The sequence below is a fragment of the Schistocerca gregaria genome, chromosome 2 (genome assembly GCF_023897955.1).
Source record: "Schistocerca gregaria isolate iqSchGreg1 chromosome 2, iqSchGreg1.2, whole genome shotgun sequence".
NCBI classification, from domain to species: domain Eukaryota; kingdom Metazoa; phylum Arthropoda; class Insecta; order Orthoptera; family Acrididae; genus Schistocerca; species Schistocerca gregaria.
This window is the reverse complement of record NC_064921.1, coordinates 896,589,978-896,604,164: the sequence shown is the minus strand read 5'-3', so window position 1 is coordinate 896,604,164 and position 14,187 is coordinate 896,589,978.

Here is a 14,187-nt window from a genome sequence, read left to right as displayed (position 1 = left end):
ACATATCGATACCACCCCATTGGGCGTCATAGCAACGGAACTGCAAATTTCGTCTGACGCTGATAGCAGTTTCACGGGATATGGTGGAACCAATGGTGCACTCCAGCTGAGCCACGAATTCAGAGGCTCTGTACCGCGAGCGCCCTCTGCCGCCACAGTGCAGGAGGGTTGGCGTCAGAGATATGATCCACTAGCGCTTGGAGGCTCTTCACTGTATGCTGCTGTGCAGCTGCCACTTGGTGCTTTACTATAGTGACACTTTTGCGTGTGTACATTGTGATAACTGGTCTTTGTTTCTTGCTGCCTCTTTTGTAATCAGTTGTCTTACTCTTGGAGAAATATCAATTAAGTAAATCTTCCGTTTGTTGTGTTAACTTGGTTTCCAAATCACTTCTGCTCCTGTCTCGCTTTCCTAAGAATAACTGCCGCACCACCGTGTAGCCAAGCTATCCTTACCATTGTGTACGAAGTAGCACCCAACAGCATGGACATCTTTGCAGCGCAATATACAACAATGGGCTGCACTGCATTATGTTTGGCACACCACATACAATATTTTCGCATTGATGTTGTCAGACAACTGGTCTGCAGCTTCTGATAGTTCCTTAGCAGCAGCTTGTTTATGGGGTGGAGTTCCTGCATTTACAGCATCCTTCAATTTCTGTTCAATGTTCTCAAGATCTACATCTGTCACTATGTTACCCATAACGTATCTTGGCAAAATAGAGGCACTCAGACCAACGTTAGCGTGCAGCCAAACATGGTATCATTTAGCGACTGATAAATGCATTGATGTAAAGAACAGCTTTTCACGAATTGAATAAATCGGAAACAGTCAGCCCAATGTGTTGAATCATTCGTCTCAGTTCAAGTCATTATCATATTCTGAACATTATGACTGGCGCGTTCGATGGAACCTTTGATTTGTCTCTATATAAGTTTTCGAAGAGCCAGTTTTAGTTCAGGCTTCATGTCCTTCATTTCTAATATCGTTCGAAAATTCTCTGCTTTTACCTGACTGAAGCGCGCTTGGAACAACTACAGTGGTGAAGATATGAAGTAGATGGTAAGCAATTTCTATTGATATTTTGCTTTTCGGGTGTTGCAATAATGTAAACTTGGCTAAATGATCCTGGTAATTAAGTATAAACTAGTACTCACCCTCAGAGTTACCTTGCAGGTCTATCAGATCTACTTGGTGTATTGAGTTCTTTAAATAGGAGAGCCTTAGAAACTAAGCCTTTCTAGGGGTTAGACAACTCAGATTGACAAGGCTTGCATGAGCAGAGACAAAGTTTAATTACTTCATTGTTGTCATTTTTGTATTTAGTACGTAGTTCTTTTGCCCTCCAGTTCGACCTCCATGTGCAATATTGGAGTGAGCATCGTGCAATATATCGACCAGTTCTTCTGTATGCACAGAGTACAAAATAATGCTGTTGTTTCCTATTACTAGCACAATAAATTTTTGTTTCCCGCCTACTTGAATAACGTCATACTCTCCTAACTAACGATAGTCAACTGTCACTTTTTAAGACTTTAAACATGGCTGCCCATTGGCAACTATGCATGCACCGAACAATGCCACGTTTTTATTTAACGTCATATACACACTTTGTTAGATACAGTCTTAAATGTGTAATATTAAAAAAAATTATGATGATGGTCTAAAGTAGAGAGAGATACAACTTTTAAGTCATTATTTTCAATGGTGTTTAAGTGGATGACGATTACGTGTACTAGACAGAGTCAACGACTCCTACACTGGATACAGATAATGTGACTTACAGTACCTTCTGAAGAAAACTATTCTTAACTGTAGACATCATGGTCAAGGTTTAATAAACATGTATTTTGCTACTGGTTATGTGTTATTCGAAATACTTTGAAACTCTCTTTTCCCTGGTTTGCTTTGGTTTTTTTTGAAGTCCTCTATAACAATGAAGTAGATGTCTGGTTAGGATTTCCCTGTTATTTGTTTTTTCTTGCATCACAGTGTAAAAAGTGTCGGAGATATTGCTTTTCGTATCAAATGTTGCTTCTACATTGGATACATGCCGTCTTCGCGTTGCTGATTAACCCCATGTGAAGTACACGTGGGACAGCTTACGGAAGAATAATTCGAATAACTGAAGCCGACGTACCGTTATGTGGGGTAGCCATACACGTCAAATAATTATGTTAGGTTGCTGATTTACTGCGCATCATGCTGAAAGAGGCTTCCCCGCGATGTTTTCAGCAGTGACACCAGCGTTGCGAGAGATATGTAGAGGCAAACTACTTTGAAGGCGACTAGTATCATGGATTGTACGTAAATAAAGGGTGATTTTGTAAATGAAAAGTAGTGGAGCTTATTTTTTGTTATTACAACCAACAATGGTATCGTGGCGGGCGCTCTCTCTGCATTTGCCGGCATATATAGTGTGCATGACGGATTTTTGTGCGACTGGTTAGCGACTGGCAAGTAAACACATGTAAGTGGTAATTGTAGGATTTTGTGCTTACACAAAATGGTAGAAAAAGTGGGACAATGCTACTGCAACAAATGTCCTTTAAGTATGGTGACTCTCAAGTTGAAAGTAATCCTCTACATTCGGCAAGTTTTTGGATACACACCAATGGGTACCACACAGATAAAGTGGTGCTACGAAAAAAATGGTTGTGCAGGATAGATGAGTCAAGATCAGAGAACTTGCAGACGAGGTTAAAATTAGTATTGGATCAATTTGTTCCACTTTAACGGAACATTTGGACGTCAGGAGAATATCAGCAAAATTTGTGGCGTAGCAACTTCGTTTGGGGATCGCACAGGACATTCTGGATACTGTGAACAGTAACCCCAAATTTCTTAACACAGAGATTGTGAGTAATCCTAAGTTTAAGGGTACGATCCAGAAACAGTGTTCCAGACATCGCTATGGCAGTATACATCTTTCCTGAAACACAAAATATCGAGGCAGTTCTGCAGCAATGTGAAAGGCATTTCGACCGTTATGTTTTGACCCCAATGGCGTGGTTGATCACGATTAAGCCCCAAAAAGAACTAATATCAATAAGGAATGCCATCAAGAGGTTCTGTCTCGCCTTCGCGTAGCAGTGAGGTGCGAAAGTACGGACTTGTGGGCACAGTAGAGGCAGTGGGGAGGTTGCACCTTCACCGCGATAACGCACCCACTCACCTTTTTCAATTAAATCAAAGTTTTACGGTGGATCGCAAAATTACCGTTATTTTTCAGCCTTTCTATTGCCCTGATTTAGCATCGACTGATCGACTGACTTCTGGCTTTTCCCTGAACTGAAAAATACTCTTCAAAGTGTCATGATGGAGCTGCGTTTTTTGTGCAAATTGGTTTCCAAAAATTAATAATTTGTTTTTGGAGTAAATATTTCCCGGGCTTGGCTACTTCCCTCTTCACAGGTTGGGGGGGGGGGGGGGGAGGGTCATGTGTTGTTCTTTCAGTGGTTAGAAAATCGAGTCAAATTTACAAAGGACTTCTTGGTATGAGCTCATTTTTCAGCATTCCTTTGCACGCCGTCTAGGCTGCAGGCATGCACGATTCGGTTAGATGGGTGGTCATAACAGCATTGTGTCCTCTCCTTAGGCAAACTGGTCCACATGTTTCCTAACTGATCATTCATGTCCCGGGTGGTAGACCTGGAACGGAGTTCACGTTCGAGCAGGAACCACACCTGGTGTTTCGGCGACGATTCTGGGGATCTTGCTGAGCACGGCCTTACCTCACCATCTCCTAGGAAGTTCATACAGACAAGTGGCTTAAGTGGAAGAGATTTTCCCTGTACAAAAATGACACCAAAATACTGCCGTATTAGAGGTAATACTTAAGTACGCTTGAAGTCGGTGACGTTTCACTGTACAATCAGAGTTCTATCTATCAAACACTATGAGCATTAATGCGAAGTCAAATCTGGTAGCTCCTCACACGATGACCCCAGGTCTAATACAGATGCGCTTCTCCAAAGCGTTCGGAGAATGGTACTTCTCCGCAAGCCCGCATCTCGTGGTCGTGCGGTAGCGTTCTCGCTTCCCGCGCCTGGGTTCCCGGGTTCGTTTCCCGGCGGGGTCAGGGATTTTCTCTGCCTCGTGATGGCTGGGTGTTGTGTGTTGTCCTTAGGTTAGTTAGGTTTAAGTAGTTCTACGTTCTAGGGCACTGATGACCATAGATGTTAAGTCCCATAGTGCTCAGAGCCATTTTGAACTTCTCCGCATACGATTAGTGCAGAACTGAAATACAACGCCGAACACAATGGGACATCTTTCAACAGCAGCCCATACATCCCAGGCATCGCACCACTCAAATGCAGCCGCCTGTCATGTAGTGGGGTGATTCCCCGGTCCATCTGCTGCTAGTCTCTACCACTGGTACGGGATGGCACGTAATCTTACATGGAGCCTATTGCTTGTTCGCAGAAGGCTTGGGGCACAGTACAGTGACTCTCCCATTAAACGAATTGACCTGGAGCTTGTTTATGAGTGTACCACCCCCCCTCCCCCCCAAGTTCCTATGTAGGCCAACAACTGGCCACGTCACATCCGAATGCCCCAAAATCTGGATACTGCATGACTCGAAAGTCTGCCAAAGATTCAAACTGAACGGCTACATGGTCTCACAGAGATTCCGAAATCAGGTATTGAATTCTAAGGCATACCAACAATCAGATATAGACTCAAATCACGATTTAGCAATGACGAAGAGCAGAGTGAAGTTTAGGAGAATTGTCCGGCAGAATCAGTGGGTTACCGGAGAAATGAGGAATGATGAAACAGGTTGGAAGTTTGCTAAAGGTGTGGATATTGCGATAAGAAATGCTAGAGTAGGCAGTTCTGATCTGTAAAATTAGCAGTCGCAAATACAAACATAGGTACGAGGATGCTAACTGCGTATCAGAAGAAATACTTCGAACGATCAACGGCCGAAGGAAGTACAAAAACATTCACGGATAGACTGACATACAACTACATAAATCACTTAAGAAAGAAATAAGCGGGACTTGCTAGAAAGGGAAGGAACTATGGCTGTAGGAAAAATGTCAAGAAATCGGAAAAGAAACGATTATTAGGAGGACTAACTCATTAGAAGGAGTAGCTCATATACAGAAACCTAAACAACTTCAATCAAATTAAACGCGACGGTGGTAACATTAAGAGTGGAATGTAGAAGCGTCTACAGGCGGAGGGACTGTACACTACTGGCCATTAAAATTGCTACAACAACAAGAAATGCAGATGATAAAAGGGTATTCATTGGACAAATATATTATACTAGAACTGACATGTGATTACATTTTCAGGCAGTTTGGGTGAATAGATCCTGAGAATTCAGTACCCAGAATAACCACCTATGGCCATAATAACGGCCTTGATACGCCTGGGCATTGAGTCAAATAGAGCTTGGATGACGTGTACAGGTACAGCTGCACCTGCAACTTCAACACGATACTACAGTGCATCAAGAGTAGTGACTGGCGTATTGTGACGAGCCAGTTGCTCGGCTACGATTGACCAGACGTTTTCAATTGGTGAGAGATCTGGAGAATGTGCTGTCTAGGGCAGCAGTCGAACATTTTCTGTGTCCACAAAGGCCCGTACGGGACCTGCAACATGCGGTCGTGCATTATCCTGCTGAAATGTAGGATTTCGCAGGGATCGAATGGAGTGTACAGCCACGGGTCGTAACACATCTGGAATGTAACGTGCACTTTCAATGCGAACAAGAGGTCACCGAGACGTGTAACCAATGGCATCCCATGCCGGGTGATACGCCAATATGGTGATGGCGAATACACGCTTCCAATATGCGTTTACCGCGATGTCCCAAACACGGATGCAACCATCATGACGCTGTAAACAGAACCTGGATTCATCCGAAAAAATGACGTTTTGCCATTCGTGCACCCAGGTTCGTCGCTGAGTACACCATCGCAGGCCATCCTGTCTGTGATACAGCGTCAAGGGTAACCGCAGCCATGGTCTCCGAGCTGATAGTCCGTGCTGCTGCAAACGTCGTCGAACTGTTCGTGCAGATGGTTGTTGTCTTGCAAACGTCCCAATCTGTTGACTCAGGGATCGAGACGTGGCTGCACGATCCGTTACAGCCATCTGCCAGGGATACGAGGCTGTTAGGATCCTGCACTGCGTTCCTTACTACCCTCCTGAACCCTTCTGCTAACAGTCATTGGATCTCGACCAACGTGAGCAGCAATGTCGCGATACGATAAACCGCAGTCGCAATAGGCTACAATCCGACCTCTATGAAAGGTGAAAACGTGATGGTACGCATTTCTCCTGCTTAGACGCGGCATCACAACAACGTTTCACCAGGCAACGCTGGTCAACTGCTGTTTGTGTATGAGAAATCAGTTGGAAACTTTCCTCATGTCAGCACGTTGTAGGTGTCGCCACCGGCGCCAATTTTGTGTGAATGCTCTTAAAAGCTAATCATTTGCATTTCACAGCATCTTCTTCCTGTCGGTTAAATTTCGCGTCTGTAGCCCGTCATTCTCGTGGTGTAGCAATTTTAATGGCCAGTAGTGTATTATGAAGTTGGGAGTCGATAGGGAAGAAGTAGGGTATGAAATGTGACCGGCAGAACTTAAAAGAACTTTTGTACTCTTAAGATAAATTAACGCAAGAGAAATGTTAAGATCGTGATGAAAAGAGGGAATCAAGCAATCGTTCGACTTGCTATCTAGCATCAATGAGACTGTTGACGTACCATCAGACTTTCGGAAACATGTCATCCACATAAGTACGACTTGCAAGGTGCAAGTCTCCCTTAGTTTATATCCATAAGAGCGGTAAACAAAGTTTACCAGTGACAAAATTCGCGGAACACAGAGGGGTTTCTTCCACCAGTTGGACTGCCCGGCTGATGCTGCAATAGTCAAAATCATGACACGGTGCGGCTCCCCACACCATTAGCGCAGTCCCTGCTGGCGCCGCGTTCTTTACGCGACATCCGACACGCCGGCCGGATGTGGGTGGCGGCGACCTGGGTTACACGTCGGGAGAGTGAGCGGCGCCAGGTCCGGGACCGGCGCCACGCGTCGCGACGCGTCCTGCCAAGTAATGACCGTGACGCGGAAAGGAGGAGCTTCCTGCCGGCGCAGGACGTCTGCAACGCTGCGCGCGCTTCCGCAGGCGGGACAGACAACTCACCGACACCGGCAGCGAACATTGGCTCTAGCCAGGCAAGCACTGCAGCGGCGCTCGGACCTACAATGGAAACGTTCCAGAAATGCTGCGGTCTTGCAAGCGTACACGTGGTCAAATAATGGCAAAGAAGCATGAAAAAGGTACTACGTACAGAATGGTTCAAATAGAAAGAACAGATTTCAATAGCTTATTACGGACAAACTATTGAAAATAGGAAAACATTGCGCTTGTCCCTGGATAGAGATAAACTGAGTGATGTATGTTCGTACAGACACTGTACCTACAATTCGACATGAGCACCATGTTTATCGAATGAACACCTTCAACAATTCGATATTCTCGCGCAGTTCAAGAGTAGCTTTACAGTTAAGACAAAGCCTCTGGCTTTTAAATTTCCCACTGGAAAAAGTCACAAGGTGTGAGGTTTGGTTACCTGGGGAGGCGAAAAGCAATGAACAATATTTCGTCCACCTGTTCCATTACAACGTTTATGGAATGGTGTTGTTAAGATAACGCCGAATCGCATGGTGAAACTGAGGCGAGGTGCATTCAAATGAAATCATTGGAGCATTCGTCACTTTGGCAAAACAACCATTTTTAAGTATGTCGAGGTATGACATTCCTGTTACAGTTTCTACCACAAAAAAGGTCCATAACCTTTATGAACTGAAACGGAACAAAACACATTCAGTTTCTGTGAGTCTCTTTCATATTCGACGACGAAGCCAGGTTTCGTGACCGCACATCCTTACATTATGACAGTTCATTTTACCCGATAGATGATACGTCGATTCGTCCGAAAATATGAGTCACTGGAGAAATAATTCTACATTCTGTTATGGTCGCCCGGGACGTTATTTCTGGAGCAATTGACATCTGCAACGCTTCATATGCAGACATCGTCTCAGAACACGTTACGCGATGTAGTTCCTGACCCGTCTTGTGGACTTCCAGGGGTTCCAAAGGGACGCATCTCTGATTCGTGGATATGGGTGGCCGAGCAGTGCTCTTCCCTTTGCATATTCATCCAGCTTCCAAGAATGTAGAACGTCAGTCATAAATCTACTCTCCGCCCGGCTTGCCGCGTGGTCTAAAGCGCTGCTTCCCGTGCGGTAAGGCGTGCCTGTCCCCGGCACGGTTCAGTCCGGTGGTTTAATGTCGAGATCCGGTATGCTGGCCAGCCCGTGGATGGTTTTTAGTGCGGTTTGCCATCTGCATCGGCGAGTGCGGGTTGGTTCCCCTTATTCCCCATCAGGTAACTATGTCGACGATAGTTGGGCAAACACTGTTTCCACGTACGCTTACACTATAATTACTCAACCAAGCAAATATCGAGGTTACACTGGTCTACTATGAGACGTTCCCGGTGGCGTGGGGCGGGGGAGTCCACTGGTCCACTGGGTGCCGATACGCACAAAAACCCTGGGTTCGGTGTGGGTCGGCGGTGAGGTGGGTAGACTGCTGTGGCCTGTTGTGGGGTTGTGAACCACTAAGGGCTACGGCGGGACGAAGTCTCTCCGTCGTTTCTAGGTGCCCGGTTCCGTATACACAATACACATCAATCTACTTGTGCAGAGGCACCTTCTTGCTGAATCGACCGTGGAATGGTCGTTGCACTTGAACAATGGATTAATTTCGCGCAAATTTCAACACACAAAATTATTTCCCTTGTGGTGTAGCCGTCATGTTGCTACAAACAAAAAACTGCGCACTTGTGCCAAAACTTTGAACCTCCCTCTATCCAGTGACATGCACAATGTGTTTTTGTCTTTCATAGTTTGTTTCTAGTAAAACATTGAAATTCGTTATTTCTTTTTGAATTACCCGGTACGTTTTGAAAGTTGACACAGAAAAATCGATATGGCCAATCAGGAGAGGATACAGGAAAACTGCAAGACAGTAGAAGCGTGTACGACTAGGGAATAGGTACAATGGAGTGAGAACGTTACTCAAATTGTTATTGTAGCACAATGTGTTGTAACCTTCTCTTTTCTAATCAGCCTACTGGATTGCGATGTAACGGTCCGTGATCGCATGTACCAAATGAAATTTTACAGTGAATAATGCTATCGTTACCGAAGGAAAATAACATCGGTTAGTCGGTGGAAATCTACAACACAACCTTCTGTAGGAAGAAACTGTTCTAAACGTAACGCTAAATACTGATGATAATTTTGAAATGGGTGGAATATAGTGCAATCGGTAACGAACCGCAAGCGGGGGAAAAAGGTTTTACGTAATATTCACTACAAAATTTACTCATAAAGAAAGCAGTGATTAGCTTAAAAGCGGATAATGAAACTGTCGCCAGACCGATAGAGCAATGAATTTACAGTATTAAGAAACATAATGGCAAACAAATTTAAGTAAATAATCACTGGTGTGGCAACTGAAGATTGTCACGCTTTTTCACAGTACAACTGTTCACGAGAAAATAAATCTATGAGAAAGCACTTAGTTTACAGTTATTTATTCTGAAATACTAAATTTTGAATGCAAAGTTAGATGGAATTACTGGCTAAGTAACTGACTGGCTTAACTTAAACTTTGTTTTGCAAAAAAGTGAGTTTTAGTACCCGCAGTGTAACGTAACAAAAAATTTTCAAAGAGGAAAGCAATTTACTTTCACTGAAAGACTGAACAAAATTTACTCCAAGCAAATGAGCAACTGATATTACTTTTAAAACACGAACAACAGGATAAAATGTTCAAATGTGTGTGAAATATTATGGGACTTAGCTGCTAAGGTCATCAGTCCCTCACCTTACACACTACTTAATTTAAATTATCCTAAGAACAAACACGCACACCCATGTCCGAGAAAGGATTCGAACCTCCACCGGGAACAATAGGATACATAACAAGCCAGCAGAAGTCATTCGCTAACCTAAATACAGAATAAATGATATATGGAGTCTTAATTTGTGCTCTGTCTTTAGTTATTAGATTTGCTAGTGAAATTTTACGTTACTTTAAGTAAATGAGGTTAATACTCTAAACTGCAAATTATTTAAGACTGTTATGTTATACAAGAAAGAACAGATACTGAGGCAGAAAATTTTGACTCAAACTAGTGATTAGCAAACAAACAAAATGGCAGTAAATGGTTAATCAATTTACACGTATTCACGACACTCGGTGACTGAATGGAAAGGAAGAGGGACCTTTCTTGGTAATAAAGTCTGAGGACAATAACAACACTGTGGCCCTACAACTTTTAACCATTGCAGGTTATTATTTAGGTTTGCCACAAGTTGTGAAATAATTGCTGCTACATAAAGCCTCTACATTACCATATCTGTCTGTTAACAGTCATACGATGTTGCAGCTATGGCGACGACGAAGAATGTAGCCGACGACAATTCTGAGTTGCCGCTGTTGTTGCTGTTGAAGTTTGAGAACTCTGAGTCGTCTCCAGAGCTTCGGATAATTGAGAAACGGGCAGTAGTTAGAACTGCAGCTTCCTCCGCCTGTCCACTCCACGGTGCTCTCAATACTCACGGGTTAACGAACCAGGCGCGTCTACACTGGCGCGAGCATAGCTGCACACCGCGTCTGCAGGAGCGGTCCAGCAAACACTTCCGCACTGTATCATCACTCAAGCTGCATTATAATTACAATCAATTACATACAGTCAAAAATAAATACACTATTACATTGATAGGTATTAAATACAGGGTGGTCATTGATAGTGACCGGGCCAAATATCTCACGAAATAATCATCAAACGAAAAAACTACAAAGAACGAAACACGTCTAGCTTGAAGGGGGAAACCAGATGGCGCTATGGTTGGCCCGCTAGATACCGCTGCCATAGGTCAAACTGATACCAACTGCGTTTTTTAAAATAGTAACCCCATTTTAAATACATAATCGTGAAATACGTAAATAAATATGAATGTTTTAGCTGGACCACTTTTTTGATGATAGATGGTGCTGTAATAGTCACAAACGTATAAGTACGTGCGGACGGTATTTGCTTCGTGATACATTACCCGTGTTCAAATGGACCGTTCACCAATTGCGGAAAAGGTCGATATCGTGTTAATATATGGCTATTGTGATCAAAATGCAAAACAGGCGTGTGCTATGTATGCTGCTCTGTATCCAGGATGAATATCATCCAAGTGTCCGGACCACTCGCCGGATAGTTATGTTATTTAAGGAAACAGGAAGTGTTCAGCCACATGTGAAACGTCAACCACGACCTGCAACAAATGATTATGCCTAAGTAGGTGTTTTAGATGCTGTCGCGACTAATCCTCCCATCAGTAGCAGACAAACTGCGCGAGAATCGTGAATCTCAAAAACGTCGGTGTTGAGAATGCTGCATCAACATCGATTGCACCCGTACCATATTGCTATGCACCAGAAATTGTATGGCGACGACTCTGAACGTCGTGTACAGTTCTGCCACTGGGCACAACAGAAGTTACGGGACGATGACAGATTTTTTGCAAGCGTTCTATTTAGCGACGAAGCGTCATTCACCATCAGCGGTAACGTAAAGCGGCATAATATGCAGTATTCGGCAACGGAAAATACATGACGGCTGCGACAACTGGAACATCAGTGACCATGGCGGGTTAATGTATGGTGCGGCACTTTAATTGGCCCTCATTTTATCGATGTCAAACTAAATGGTGCAATGTACGTAAAGTTCTGCCGATGTTACTACAAGATATTTCACTGCATGACAGAATGGCGATGAATTTCCAGCATGATGGATGTCCGGCAGGTAGCTCGCCTGTGGTTGAAGCGGTATTGAATAGCAAGCATATTTCTCGACAGGTGGATTGGTCGTCGATGCACCATACCATGGCCCTCACGTTCACCGGATCTGACGTCCCCGGATTTCTTTCGTGGTGGAAGTTGAAGGATATTTGCTATCGTGATCCAGCGACAATGGCTGAAAACATGCGTCAGCGCATTGTCAATGCATGTGCGAACATTACGTAAGGCAAAGTACTCGCTGACAGGAATGTCGTTACACGTATTGCCAAATGCATTGAAGTTGACCGACATAATTTTGAGCATTTATTGCATTAATGTGGTATTTACAGGTAATCACGCTGTAACAGCATGCGTTCTCAGAAACGATAAGTTCACAAAGGTACAGGTATCACATTGGAACAACCGAAATAAATTGTTCAAACGTACCTACGTTCTGATATTTTAATTTAAAAAACCTACTTCTTACCAACTGTTCATCTAAAATTGTGAGGCACATGTCTGTGACTGTTACAGCGCCATCTACTACAAAGCGAAAAATATTTTCCAACTAAAACTTGCATATTTTATTATGTACTACACGAATATGTAACAAAAACGGGGATTCCTATTAAAAACGCAGTTGATATCCGTTTGAGTTATGGCAATACCATCTACCGTGCCAACCATAGCGCCACCTGGTTTCCCCCTTAAAGCTAGACAAGTTTCGAACCAATTTTGAAAATAGCATTAATAATTAAGACTTAACTGGACATTCTTTCGCAGATTAATCAGTTCTTGATTTACGCAAATTAAAGTCAAGAGTGTTACGTACACCTAATAGCTTGCCATTATTACGAAAAGCTAGACAGCAAGCGTTAGAGTGAGGTATACTATCTTAAATGGTCCATTATAAATGTATTTAAATTCTGAAATCTCATTATCAATCTGTCTTTATTTCTGCTTCGCTTTAACGAGAACGAGGTCGCCAGATGCAAATTTAACACACCACGCTTTCGCTCCATGACGCCGTATTCGCGCCTCGGCTTTCTTTTTCATTACCTCTCCTAAATGTTCTTTCATCACCTCAATGTCAATTATATCTTTCACCAAACTCTTGGACTTATGGTGTAATAGGATTTCCTCCTGAGTGAATCGTGTAGACTAGTGCGTCAAAGCATTAATAATCTTTTCAAAATCGTTTACTTATTTGCCCCATGCTCTGTGATTGTGGTGACAAGACATTCGGCAAAGTCACCCCAGATCAAATATGTATCGTTCCGCTGGATTTCCGGTTGGGCAATAGGCCGAGATGTGTATCACGTCAACCCCATTTCCTTCCATACCCTCGTTCCGTAATTTGGAAGTAAAATGTGCCCCATTATCGGACAGAACCGCTTTTGGTTTGCCGATATGCACAAAGTAACCGTTTTCGAGTTTGTTAAAAACTGCTTTAGCTGTTGACTTTTTTATCGGATGTAACTTAATGAATCTCGAAAAGACTTCCGAAACTATTAATAAGTAGGTGAAATTACCAGAGGTTTTTGGCAGGGGGCATATAGGTCCGTACACACCAAGTCTAGTACATCGTCAGGTCTTATGCTCAGCGTAGGGTCACAATTTGTGCAAGAGGTCACTATCACCCTTGACACTTAATGCAAGTCTTTATCATATCTGTTATTCTCTTTCACATGTTGTTAAAATTTACAACCTGAGCCATTTTCTCCGTACATTTCTTTGGTACACAATTACCCTAGATTAAATGAAGATAGTTTGCGATTTCGGTGATGTACTTGGTGAGCCAACACACCCGCCAAGTGTCGCTATTTTCAATTTTGCTCGTATACGGGATATTGTTGTATAATCCATAATACTTGCTTAACCTTTCTCCGTCTTTATTCTTTTCGTCATACTTGGTCTTCATAAATTTCAAGCATTCGTCCTTACTTTGATGACGACACATTTTTTTCTAATACTCTCTATCTTATTTCGTCCTTCCACGTCTTTAAAGTCGAATAATTTCAGTGCACCTTCGGATTCGTCTTCCACTTTCGCTGATCGATTTCAGCTAAACGAAACAACGCATCCGCTAGGCAGTTGTTTGTATGTTTCACATAACTTGTATCATAATTAAAATGCTTTAAATAAAGAGACCATATCATCAATCTTTGTTGCAGTAAACGACAACCTTTGAGATAAGTGAGCGCCTTAGAGTCCGTGTGAATTATAACTTTTCGGTCCAATAAGTAACATTTAAATTTCTTAAAACCCCATACACTTACGAGACCCTCTAAGTAATTCGA